Below are 13815 nucleotides of genomic sequence, written 5' to 3'. Positions count from 1 at the left end.
TAAAGGCACTGAACAAGTTTCCACATACCAAAATTCAACGAGGAGACTATAACCACCTAAACAGATCTCAGCAATTAACACAAAACAAAACCTCTTATTAAAATCTGTCCAGGCCCAAATAGGTTCACTGTAAATTCTAAAAGACCTTCAAAGAAAAGCGCCAACAATTCTCAAGCCATTTCATAAAACAAAAAGGGAAGCCATGCTGACGAAGTCTTAATACAGTGCAGTATTATTCTGATACCCAGACTGGATAGAGACAGAATGAAAAATTATGTTAATAACAAATCTCCCCAACGAACATGATTACAAAAGTCCCCAATAAAATATTTGCAAGTCATATTCAGTAATATACCCAAAAAGATCATTTACCATGATCAACTTGGCTTTCTTCCAGAGATATGGGGGTGGTGAAATAGACAGAAATCAATATGTGTAATACATCACACACATATGAAAGAAGCCATTCACTATTGGGGATTTCCCAAGAAATTAACTTTTCACTTGTGACTCATGTTTGCAACCCTGAAATCAGTTAAACACTCTCCAAATTCAATCCCAGTTCCTGTAAGCTCAGACGACCATCAAGGGCCTTCTACTGTGATATCATTCCATAAACATTTTAACAATTGCCAATGTACTATAGATATGAAAAGCTAACACTGTTCCTATATAATTACCAAACACAGAAGAGCTTTCCACTTTCAACTAATGAATGGGAAAATCAAGTCCATGCTTAAGCCGTAACCAGGAAGCTTGTATGTGTCATTCTCACTCTGATACAAAAGGAAAACTCTCTGCTAAGACCTAACAGCTCCCGCTTAGTAAATCAGAAGCGCGCCATTGTAAATTTTTTTTAATTTATTTACTTATTAAAGATTTCTGTCTCTTCCCCGCCACTGCCTCCCATTTCCCTCCCCCTCCCCCAATTAAGCCCCCCCCACCTGGTGCTTCTGATTTTCACTTTCAAGGTAGAAACTATTCAAAGATGTCAGTATGTAAAACCAGATGGTGTCACTGATGAAGCCAGCAACTTTCATTTGAGTCTTATTTGACATATTTTATCTGGTCCTTCAACAAAAACTACTGAATGATGGCACCTCAAAGGAGGCTTGAATTCCTTTGAGAACTTGTATACTATTAAATAATTTAACAAAAACAATTATCAAGACAAAAAACAGAATACTATTTAACTATACATCACATTTGGCCATTATATTAGTTAATATACATATCAAACGGACAAAAGTCGATATCTGAATCTTGTATCTGTCTAGACTTGATTTATTCACTATCCTAGATTCCCAATAAAAACAGAAAGAGTAGCTGTCTTAGGGTTTCTATTGCTGTGAAGAGACACCATGACCACACCACTCTTTTTTTTAAATATTTATTTATTTATTGTGTATACAATACTCTGTCTGTGTGTATGCCTGCTGGCCAGAAAAGGGCATCAGACCTCATTACAGATGGTTGTGAGTCAACATGTAGTTGCTGGGAATTGAACTCAGGACCTTTGGAAGAGCAGGCAATGCTCTTAACCTCTGAGCCATCTCTCCAACCCCACCATACCACTCTTATAAAGGAAACATTTAATTGGGGTAGCTCGCTTACAGTTTCAGAGGTTTAGTCCATTATCATCATGTCGGGGAACGTGGAGGAGTGTAGGCAGATGTGATGGTGGAATAGTGGCATAGAGTCATACAGCTGACAGGCATCAGGAAGTTGCCTTACACTCACTGAAACTGGAGCAGAAGAGTTCTCGAAGTCCCCCTACCCCCAGTGACACACTTCCTCCAACAAAACCACACATAGTGGAATTTCATTTGTATTTTAATAAATAAAGCTTGCCTGAAGAGCAGAGAGTAAAACAGCCCCACTGGTCAGCCTTACAGACCAGGCAGTGGTAACACACACCTTTAATCCCAGTAGCTACACTAGTTGCCATAGAAACCGAGTGGCGCATGCCTTTCATTCCAGCCCTAGAGAGGATTATAAAATGGGAGGAGACAGCTCTCAAACATAGTCTCATTCTGAGAATACTGGAGGCAAGATCTTCATTTCAGACTAAGATTAAGGTAAGAACCAACAGCTGGCTGCTTTGCTTTTCAGGTCTTCAGGTTGAACCCCCAATTTCTCTCCCTGAGTTTTTACTAATCATGCTTCAGCCACACCTCCTAATAGTGCCACTCCCTATGAGATTATGGGGGCCAATTACATTCAAGTCACAGCAATAGCAAATGACTAGATTCTCTTCATGGCAGGAACCAGGTGACACCCACAAGTGTATAAAAATAGAAAAAGTACCTAAGATGAGCATTTTAGTTTTCAGTCTTCTCTCTCTTTGACATCAGAGTAACCTAGACAACAAGAGAAAGGGTACAGCTTTCTTCAAACTTCATGCCATGGACTGGGCTATGGGACAGCTTGAAGCTAGAAATTTATTTGTTTCTAGATTTATCACTAAACCACCCATCTTTTGATGACTTCTGAATATATCAATATTGGATTTTATACGAATAAAGGGTGTGTTTTCTAAGCTTTCAAGTACAGTTAACACCCCAGGTAACACTATGGTATTTATTGAGTAAAATTGCACACACTACCCTATGTCTCCTTAGATTCCTAATCCTGATTTTAAAATTGTACAAAGCAGGAAAGAAAAATAAACCTGTGCCAGGTTACTATAAGGTCTTGGAAGAACACTAATGAGTGCCAGGGGGTATAACTGTAATGTTCTGTTCTGTCTCTTTAAGAGACAAGCCACGTCCACTACCCCTTCACCTGCTGAGGCAGGCAGATCTTCCTTCCTGCTTGCAGCCTGAGTCTCTCTTCTTTTTCCTGCTTGCAGCCTGAGTCTCTTTTCCTTTTCTGTATCCCTCTCAAAGAGGCAGCTAAAAAGAAGAGAGACTCAAGCTGCAAGCAGGAAGGAAGATCTGCCTGCAAAAGGGGGGGTATGGGCGTGGCTCGTCTCTTAAAGACACAGAACAGATCATTACAATAATACAAGCATAGTCTGATGTGGGGGCGTCAGAAGTCCTTGGATGACCTAAAGTGATAGTTATTGTTCAGTTCCAGTCTGCTCCTAGCACTTCCAAATGGTCTGTTCTTTAACAGAGGTGCAAACATGAACTTCATATGAAAACTTCTCTTTTAAATACGCTATGCATACAATTAAAGCAGGTCATTGGCCAGATTCAGTGTTAAACTTGATGGTTGCGAGTCCATATTTGTAAAGTCAATTCAGGAAATGAGCTCAGTTATATAAGAGAGAGGAAAGTTCTCTATGGAGGATTAAACAGAATGCAGTTTTAAAGGGTCAGAGTGAAGGCTATGGACTTCTGAGGGTAGTAGCTGAATGTTCTTCCTTTCAGTTAGATCATTAAAAATGGAAAATATGGCTCATGATCATTCTAAGCAGCTTAGCGTGGAGGCAGAAGACTTGGCAGGACAGGCTCTGGAGACTGGCTTGGAGGATGATGGGAAGCCTGCATTGTATTAATGTTTTACCTGGAAATAATGACAACATATTTGAAAAACAGGTCAAAAAGCTATGGCATATAAATGAAAATTATTCCAAAGTTTTCTGAGAAAATGTTGCACTCTGGACTACCACATCAAAAGATGATGGAATGTCTTCTGTCTTTTATATTCATGGAGGAAAGTAGACAAATGGTCACCTTTGTTGGTCTGATACCACAACCAGACAATGTTAGTTTTATTACTAATTAACAATCTTTGGAATACCAACATCAAACAAGTTTATTCTGACACCATTAGGAAGTTGAAGTAATATTCAACCACTGCGTAACTTCAAGGCAGAGGCAAAACCCAGCTCACTGTTCTACCTAGTAAGAACCAAACACCAAGTCTTCTCTTAGATAAAAATATTGATTGCTACTTCTTCACTAATTTTGTTTTCATTTTTCTCTCCTTTTTTTTATAGATAGTACTTATTGGGACACTAATTTGTAGAATTCTTGATGCTTTCCCTAGACCTCTGTCAACCAAGACTCCCATCTTGTAATTTTTTTCAAAAAAAGATTTATCTATTTTTAATTTTTGCTTATGGGTGTTTTGCCTGCACATATGTCTGTCAATCATATGGGTACCTATTGCCCAGAAGAGGGCATCAGATCCTTTGAAAATGGAGTGATAGACGGTTATGAGTCACCATATGGGTGATGGAAATCCAAACTGTATCCAATGGAAGAACAGTTAACTCCTGAGCCATTTCTCAACTCCTTGTAATATGTTTTTGAATATCTCTGTTACAATGAGTATTATTTTTTAATAGAAGAAAGTGATCTGTTGTAATAAGGGCGGCGGCGCTGCGTCCCCAACACCCCGGCTGCCTGCCCGGCTAGCTTATGCCCCAAAATAATTACACGGACACTGTATTCTTTTAAACACTGCTTGGCCCTTTAGCCCTAGCCCTTACTGGCTAATTCTGTTATCCCGATCAACCCATCTCTAATAATCGGTGAGCACCGGTCTTACCGGGAAAGGTTCAGCATGTCTAACCTGGCAGCTTGCTTCATGGCGTGTGTCTGCCCAGGAGCCGGGAGCATGGCGTCTCTCTCAGGCGTCTGCTCCCAGGAGGAGAGCAGAGCTGTGGAGTCTGAGCTCACTTCCTCTTCCTCCCGGCATTTCGCTCTGTTTACTCCACCCACAGGGCCAAGCAGTTTCTTTATTGGCCAATGACTTTCCTCCATCAAATATTTTTGCGGGGAGATTCTAGCCTAGTCCATCCTGGGTCAGAGCTTCATGCCGGGAGCGGGGCATGGCGTCTCTCTCAGGCGTCTGCTCCCTAGAGGAGAGCTGTCAAGTCTCTGACCTCACTTCCTCTTCCTCCCAGCGTTCTGTTCTGTTTACTCCTCCCACCTATCCTCTAACCAATAAAATGGGCCAGGGCAGTGCCTTTATTAGCCAATGACCTTCCTCCATCAGTGTTCATTTCACTTATGGTTATAGTGGGATAAGGAAGCAACCAAACATGACTGATAGAGCAGGAAGCTGAGAGAGCTCACATCTTGACCATGAGCACCAAGCAGAGCACCCTGGCCACAGCACAAGGCTTTTACATCTCTAAGACTGCCCTCAGTGACTGTCCCTAGCAAGGCCACACCTGCAAAACATACTCAAATAATACCACAAGAGTATTAAAATCAACTCATGGATTACTCTCAGTTGGATTCATATTGGTTTTAGCCAAAGGGCATCAGTACATGGGAACAAAAAGCCACGTCGGTCACTACATCAATATTCCATCCAGAACAAACTATGACTTTGAAAGTGACGGAAATGATTGCCCAACCTGAACACGATTTTCTTGCCAGATGCAGTCAGTAGCATTTTATTCTTTCTCTGCTCCTTTTGTGCTGCTCAGTGAAGCTATTTTTCTGTCTGATGAATGCAGAGGATTTATAGATTGCTTCAAGATTCATTATTCAGATAGCAGATAGCCAATGTTTACACATTTACTCTGCTGTGACCTTACTGCAAAACCACCGAAACTAAACAAACAAAAAGATTAATGAAGAACAAACATCCCTCTAAAAAGATAAAACTGAAAGTTAAAACAGGATTGTGGAGGAGATGACCCTCAAGGAAGGCAATGCATGATGCTGAGCACCTGCATTTGCTTTCAGTTGTGTAACAGACAAGCAATTAGATTCTAAAATGCTATTAAAGCATGGCATTTAGCAGGAAATTATATGGTGTTTTCCATGGCTTTACAAGACAACAAATGGAGTCATGTCTATAACAGGATGTTATCTGACAAATTTATGAAGATCAGGGAATACTTAGATTCATTTAGGGCAAACAAGCATCGAGGTGGGAACTACAATGTCTACATACTTTGATGTTAATTTTGGTGTCAATATCAAAAGAACTGTTGTTAAACATTCACTTGGATATCAAAGCAAAAATATAAAGATAAAGGTAAAAAACAGAGGTCTAAAACTCTTGTTCAGACACTAAAGATAACTAATACATAGACAATAGACATAGGAAATAAAAAAACAACAACAAACAAACAGAGAGGTACCAAATAAAACGTCCATTCTTTCACCCTTTTCCCATCTTAATAACCCTTGCTAATTATTTCTTAAGTGTTATTAACAATTTTAAATATTTTAATGAGAAAGCACTACTCACTTTAACACTGCAGAGTAATCCCATATGCTGAGCACAGAGAAAATTAAATTCCCATCCACTGATGTTTGGAATATACAATGGTGACAGCTACTGCCATGTAAAACTGACATACAGTTCCTCTGTGACTTGGCACAGGGTGTTTATCCTGAAGAAGTGAAAACTTTAATACCCAGAAATCTGGATGTGGTGGTATGCAGCAGCTTTATCTGCAAGAGCAAAACTGAAAACATTGAAGCTCTTTGGGTGAATACTTACACAAATTCTCATGTATCTACCCAACAGAACATTATTCAACAATGAAAAGAAACAAACTATATGTGGAACAATCTGAACAATTATCAATGTGTAGTAGTATGGGGCTGCAGGGCTGCGTCCCCCACACCCGGCCGCCCACATGGCTAGCTTATGCTCCGAAATAACAACACACAAACTGTATTCTTTTAATCACTGCTTGGCCCATTCTCTTCTAGGCTAATTCTCACATATTAATTTAGCCCATTCCTAATCATCTGTGTGTAGCACCCCAAGGTGCACTTACCGGGGAGATTCTAGCCTAGTCCATCCTGGGTCCAAGCTTCATCCCGGGAGCGGGGCATGGCGTCTCTCTCAGGCGTCTGCTCCCGAGAGAGCTGTCGAGTCTCTGACCTCACTTCCTCTTCCTCCCAGTGTTCTGTCCTGTTTTCTCCTCCCACCTATCCTCTAACCAATAAAATGGGCCAGGGCAGTACCTTTATTAGCCAATTACCTTCCTCCATCATTTCCCCTTTTTCGGTTTAAACCAAAAAAAAGCTTTAACTTTCACATAGCAAAATTACATATAACAAAACAGTTATCAAGTAAAAGTTACAATAATCTTTATCATAACTAAGGAAAACTATAACTATAACCAACTATTTTTTAACTCCATCAAAGACTCCAGAAAGATACAATACTACATAAGCAAACAGGAAAAAAGCAACTTTTAAAACTCTAGAAATGATAGAGACATCTCGCTGCCTGGACAGTCACCCAAAGTTCCTCTGTACCGTTGGGGCATCCATCTTCAGCCTTCAGACCCATGGTATCCAGCAGACATTTCCATAAAGCAGGAAAATTCAAAGTCAGTTCAGTCACTATCTGTTGTGTCCTGCAGAATGTCTCGCAGACTCTTTCATGAATCAAGAACCCCGAAAGATCATCTCACCTTAGGCAAGTTCAGTAGTCCTCTCTCTGCGGGTTCTCTGTGTCCAGTTTATGCAATAGTCCAGGCAAGAGCAGTTTCTTGCCCAAATGGCTATCAAACTCCATAACGAGCCTCTTCGATGCCCATCTTCCTCTTGAAGTAGATTGGTGCTGCCAGGAGCAGAGTGTCTCATTGTCATGAAAAGTCCTCAGTTATTAAAACATTAAATGTCCTATTCTGTAATCTTTGAAAGACATGAAGAATGTCTATCTAAAATATATCTCTATATATCTAGAAAATCTAATTAACATGACTACAAGCTTTACTATTATCGATGATTATCCATTAACAACCTATATTTCTTAATTATACAGTACATATTTAAATGAACTACACAATCACAATACCTTAATCAAAATCAGAAACACTTATACATATAACAAAATTGACCTTAAATCTCTATCAATAAAGCAAAATCTATACTAATGCAAATTATTCATATCTATATCATATCCCCCTTTAAATGTAAAAGAACATTTATAAACATTTTTTGGGAATATGGGCGCAGTTATTTCTCTCCAAACTGCTTCCTGCTGAATGGGGGCGTCGTTAATTAGGTCTTTCATGGTATAACCTGTGTGCTAGTTTCATCTCAGTTGGCAGTTGAGCGAAGCAATTTTCTGAAGGCGTGCACAGGAACCATTCAGGAGGACGTGGTCCATCATACCAAATCGGAATAGAAGAAATGAACAGCGTCTCATCCTCTGTGAAAACAAAATAAGAAACTCCTTTCCAAAGTATCATATCCTTAGATCCAAATTCATAATATCTATGTTGGATTAGTTCAGCAGTATTTATAAATAAATATCTTTTAGCAGCTGTTGCTCCTTCCTCAGCATTCAAATAATTCAAAGAGAGCATAATAGCATACAGTATCAAGATTCTCTGTGTATTTTCCATCTTTGTACAGCTTTGTTTTAACCTCTATTTCGTTTATTTTTACTTTTAACTTTTTGCTTTTTGAGACAGGTTCTCTGTATCTTTGACCTGAAGTAACTCTGTAGACCAGGCTGTCTTTGAACTCTCAGAGATCCGCCTGTCTCTGCCTCCCAGGCATTCAGGATTAAAGGTGTACACTACTACACCTTGAACTCACAGATATCTCTTTGTCTCTGCCTTCTAGGCACTGGGATTAAAGGCGTGTGCTACCACACATAACAACTCTCTTCCTTTTTTTTTTTTGTTTTTTACTTTAAGAACTTCAACTTTTAGTCTGCATATATTTTTAACACACTGTAAACCATTTAAAAATTTTCTTTGTCTTTGAATCTCTCTTTACTGTATATCTCTCTTTTTCTGACCACATGAATCTTTAATTTACCAAGCAATCTCAGTAGGACTAAAGGCGTGGCTTTGCCAGCTAGATCCAGTCCATTCCTTAGCTTTCCAGCCTCATGGCGGATATACAGGTTGTAGCCATGTTTACTGCCACAACTGTATGGCATTTCAAGGTCCCTGCCAGCAAGTGAGCTACAACAGACAACACTCAAGTCCTCTCTAGGTAGCCGGCCCTCCTGCCTCAAACAGTCAGAGTTTGCCCTGGCAGGACAGCCCAGAAAGCCGGCATTTTTAAACGGCGCAGCTTTTTTCCTGCTACGGCTGAAAACCGAAAAGCATGCGCTCAGCTTTTCGTCAACACCGTTTAAGTGTTTCGTGGCAGGACTTCTTAATGAGCTGCAGGCTTTGCAGCTAAAGCTGAGTCAGGAAGCCTCTCTTAGATGAGGCGCTTGCTTGCCTCTAGCAAGCAGAGCAGAGCGAGTCTAGTTGCCATCAAACAAATCATAGCACTTTACTCCAAATGCTCTATTCAAAAGCTCTGTCTCCCGCAGGAACCAGACAGAGATCTCAATGGCGACACAGCCCCAGGAAGTTGCGCTTTAATATGACACAGCATTTTTTCTGCTACTGTTGCCGAATCAGGAAATCTCTCTACAGCACGCCACCAACAAACAGCAAAAATCTGTGTTAAACTCTCTCTCCCTTATTTTTAAGCCTTCTCAGGTTTTTTAAGTGGGTTTCGGCTGTCCACACGTCTGGGCGCCAACCTGTAGTAGTATGGGGCTGCAGGGCTGCGTCCCCCACACCCGGCCGCCCACATGGCTAGCTTATGCTCCAAAATAACAACACACAAACTGTATTCTTTTAATCACTGCTTGGCCCATTCTCTTCTAGGCTAATTCTCACATATTAATTTAGCCCATTCCTAATCATCTGTGTGTAGCACCCCAAGGTGCACTTACCGGGGAGATTCTAGCCTAGTCCATCCTGGGTCCAAGCTTCATCCCGGGAGCGGGGCATGGCGTCTCTCTCAGGCGTCTGCTCCCGAGAGAGCTGTCGAGTCTCTGACCTCACTTCCTCTTCCTCCCAGTGTTCTGTCCTGTTTTCTCCTCCCACCTATCCTCTAACCAATAAAATGGGCCAGGGCAGTACCTTTATTAGCCAATTACCTTCCTCCATCATCAATGGGGTTGTACTTCTTGAGTAGGGGAAGGACAGTATCAAAAAGTTACATATTTATTATCCCATTTATACAGCATTCTCAAAAGTGACAAAAAATATGAATTCATAACACATTTTTTGTAGTTGTCAGGGTTGGTGGAGCACAAATGAATAGCGTCGAAGTGATCAGACTATTTTGTATCTTGATTTTGGTGATAGCTACATAAGTCACATATGAGATAAACTACACACACACATACATGCATGCACAGGCATCATGCATGCATACAAACTTAAAAGAATGTCTATCAACTATTAAAAGTGATTAAAATAAAGATAAAGTAGCAGACATGTAGGATGAATGAATCTAGAGACAACAAACAATATAAGGATGATAACTTTTTAAGGTTGTAGTCTAAACTCTGTTAAAATAGACATTAGCTTCTATTGCCAAACACAAATTACTAACAAGTGGGATGTTGGGTATAAAAATCTGCTTCACTACAGAAACTATTTTGCAATTTATGTGTACCCCATAGCACCAAGTTATATACCTCAAATATACACAAAATGATTTATTTTAATAAAAAGAGAAATATATAACTCATTAAACAAGATGTAAAAGGGCATTTTGAATTGCCACTCAAAAAAAAATTAAGGACCTCAACATATGATATTTTCCCTGCCTCCCAAAACACAAAAAACAAAACAACAACAACAACACAAAAACCCTACATTGTGACCTCCAAGCACAGAAACTCAACCATATAAAATAATTCAATAAGACTTCATAATTCACTTCATGAAAAAACCATTATTTTGGGGTCTGGAGAGTGCTTAGTGGTCTGCTTTTTCTGGGAACTGGGATTTGGTTCTTTAATTCCAGTTTCAGATCCAGTGTTCTATTCTGACCTCTGCTGGCAGTGCATGCACATGGTACATAGACAGACACATAAAAAAATACCCATTCAATATAATAACATAAATAAATCTACAACAACAAAGCAAAAAACAACTAAAAAGCAGTCTTTCAAAATGAGGAGAGATAAGGAAGTTAATAAGGGGCCCAATAGAAAACGGCTTCTATTCAACATTTGTAAGTCCCATGTATGCATTTGTGCATTTTAATGTTTTTGAATGTGTATAATGTAAATGGAGACTGCTCGTTTATTTCCTGGTTTCCCAGACCCAAATAATCACACAGACACTATATTAATTACAACACTGGTTGGTCAATGGCTTAGGCATATTCCTAGCAAGCTCTTATATCTTAAATTAACCGATTTCTATTCATCTGTGTATCACTAAAGGCTGTGGCTTATGGGTAAGGTTCTGACATCTTTCTCCTTTGACAGCTACATGGTGTCTTCCTGACTCTGCCTTCTTTTCTCCTCTATTTCTGCTTGGAATTCTTGCCTTGCTGTATTCTGCCCTGCCATAGGCCTTTGGCAGCTTCTTTATTAACCAATGGTATTAAAGCATATTCACAGCATACACAGGGGAATCCCACATCAGTATATAAGTATGTACATGTACACATACATATATCCATGTGATTTATTGTGTTTATAGGTAAGCAAAACTTTTAGTAGGCAAGAGAGAATGAATACAAAAGAAAAAACGAAATCCTTTGATCACAGTCCAAAAATACATCCAGTGGGAATCCTACAGGAAAGGTTAAGAGATGTTCCAAAGGTATCGACCTGTAGAGCTGGTGATCTGGAAGGACAAGATAGAGCCAGCAGCAGCCCTGCCTTAATGGGGGACAGTCTCACATTTCTCCTTTTCCCTCATTGCACTAAGCAACAAGTGTTTGCCAACAGGCAGCACAAGTGCTGTGAGAGCTGATGCTGGGGAAAGTCTTTGTCTCTACAGGACTAAGAATACCCAGAGAGATCGTTAACCATCAGATCCTAATGAAAAGGCAATGAAGAACCACATGATGCCTTATATCATGAGAGGACTGTAGCAGCATCAGTAGGTAGAAATCAATGACAATATTTTATTAGCAAAAATCAATTAGGAAATTTAATAATAAAATGAGCCTGTTCAAACCAGAAATTGCCGAAAGTTAATTTTAACTAAATATTGTAAGCAACTGGCAACGTCTGTGAAGAGAAAGAACAGTACGTTGAGAGACAAAAGATGACAACTGAATGGCGCATTTTTTCAAATCAATTTTAAAAGTATCTAAAAGGGATCTTATAAGGAATTTTAAAAATTGGTTAAAATCAAAAGGGATGGTAAGAGAGTTTGAGTTATAAAGCAAGTTCTGAAAACATTAAAAGCAAATTGGCATTTTATTCCAAACACAAAGTATGTTAAGAGGCAATAAGGATATAGCACTATGATTCTAATGCCAAACGAAGCAATTAAATTACTGATTTTTAATAAAAAGCCACAATTTTATATGAAATTTGAACATATATGCAAGTTACCATTTTAAACAACGGAGAATTAAGGTCATTTACTAAAATAAATTAATTTGCTTAAATGAATTCTTAATTTTTAGATTTCTTTGATTTATAGTAATCCTCTGCTACTGAAAACATTTATGCCAAGACTTTTAATTCAGTCTGGTTTGTAGCATTAAAAATTGGAAACAAAACACCCATCTGGTAGATCATTTTTACTTCAGCTATGTCTTCAAAAGCAGGAACATCATGAAGTTGTTATAAAAAAAAAGTGTACAAAAATGTAGTAAACCACCAATTGTACAGGAAGGTTTAAAAGAACCTAGCCATGGATCTCTTAAGAGGGAACCATTTTCTTCTGGAGAACAGAAGTAATAATTAATAAATGGAGGTTTATATAATATAGCCTGTGGAATTGCTATTGGCAGTATTCATGGAGTACTGGCATATTTTAAAAATGCAAGTACATTTTTAAATACATATTATAGTAGGAACATGTATTTAACTGCAACATTATAATTATACATTTGTATGGAAATAAATCCTACAGAAAAGAGAAAAGTATGTCCTTTGCTATAGGCCTTCTAGGAGTTACACTACCAGCTTTGGCAAGTAGTAGTCAATTGTCCTATTAAATTGTGTTGAATGGCCTCACCCTGAGAAGTATGCATTATGTACCTCAGTCAGTCAGCCTATGCATCTACCTGGTCACAGAAGACACCCATATGGGAGCTTCTAGTCCAACCACATAATGGTTTTGTTGGGTCTTCCGAGAGGGAGAAGTGGTCTATTTCCTCTGATCTGGGTTTGGCTGACAATGAGTGCTTTGACACGTATTTGACCACAAGGGAAGTCTGTACAAGAATGAAGCCAATACCCAAATAAAGACAGGTGCAGAGAAGGAGAAGCTGAACACTAAAGATGCCACTTGAGCCATGGAGTCACCTGCTAAATTCTGCAGAGCGCTTCTATTTCCCATACAAATCAGGCTGACTTTAGTTGTTGGTGTTTTTTTTTTCCCCCTGTTGCAAAGAGAAGTCTATTTGTCAGATTTTGACTACAGAAATTTCCTGTAACGAATTCATATGTATCTAACGTTACAAATGTATTGCTGCCGAAAGTAAGTGTGAAAAACATAACTTGGGGTGGTTTCCCGCCTCCTGTGTGATAAATGTCACGAGTCGAAGGTGTTCTCCTCACAGCCGTGCTGGAGCCGGAGGCAGAACTGGTTAGCACTGCTGAGTCTCTCTTCCATGTTAAAGAGCTTGTTTGCAGTGCTAGTGACTGCATTCTGAGTCTTGCTCTTGACAGGTAAACATTCTACAGCTGAGCTACTCCAGTCCAAACCTGCTTTCAGGTTGTTTACTGGTTGAGATTATTCCAATTGCCCGGGGATAGACACTGACACCCACCCCTGATGAATTTCATGAGCCCTGAAAAGAATCAAGAATTTGTTCCCCATTCTGAGAGGACCTCTAACCCCTGCTATCAGCGTCTCCTCTCTAGACGGTGGCAGTTAGAAAAAGGGTCCCTTGCCAAAGCCATACTTTCTCAGGGCAAGCTACACAGCACACACGG

This window comes from Microtus oregoni, unplaced genomic scaffold (genome assembly GCF_018167655.1).
Source record: "Microtus oregoni isolate MIOR12 unplaced genomic scaffold, Mior012 000088F_ref0000325, whole genome shotgun sequence".
Lineage (NCBI taxonomy): Eukaryota > Metazoa > Chordata > Mammalia > Rodentia > Cricetidae > Microtus > Microtus oregoni.
The sequence above is the reverse complement of the archived record's forward strand: the minus strand, read 5'-3'. Positions refer to the sequence as shown.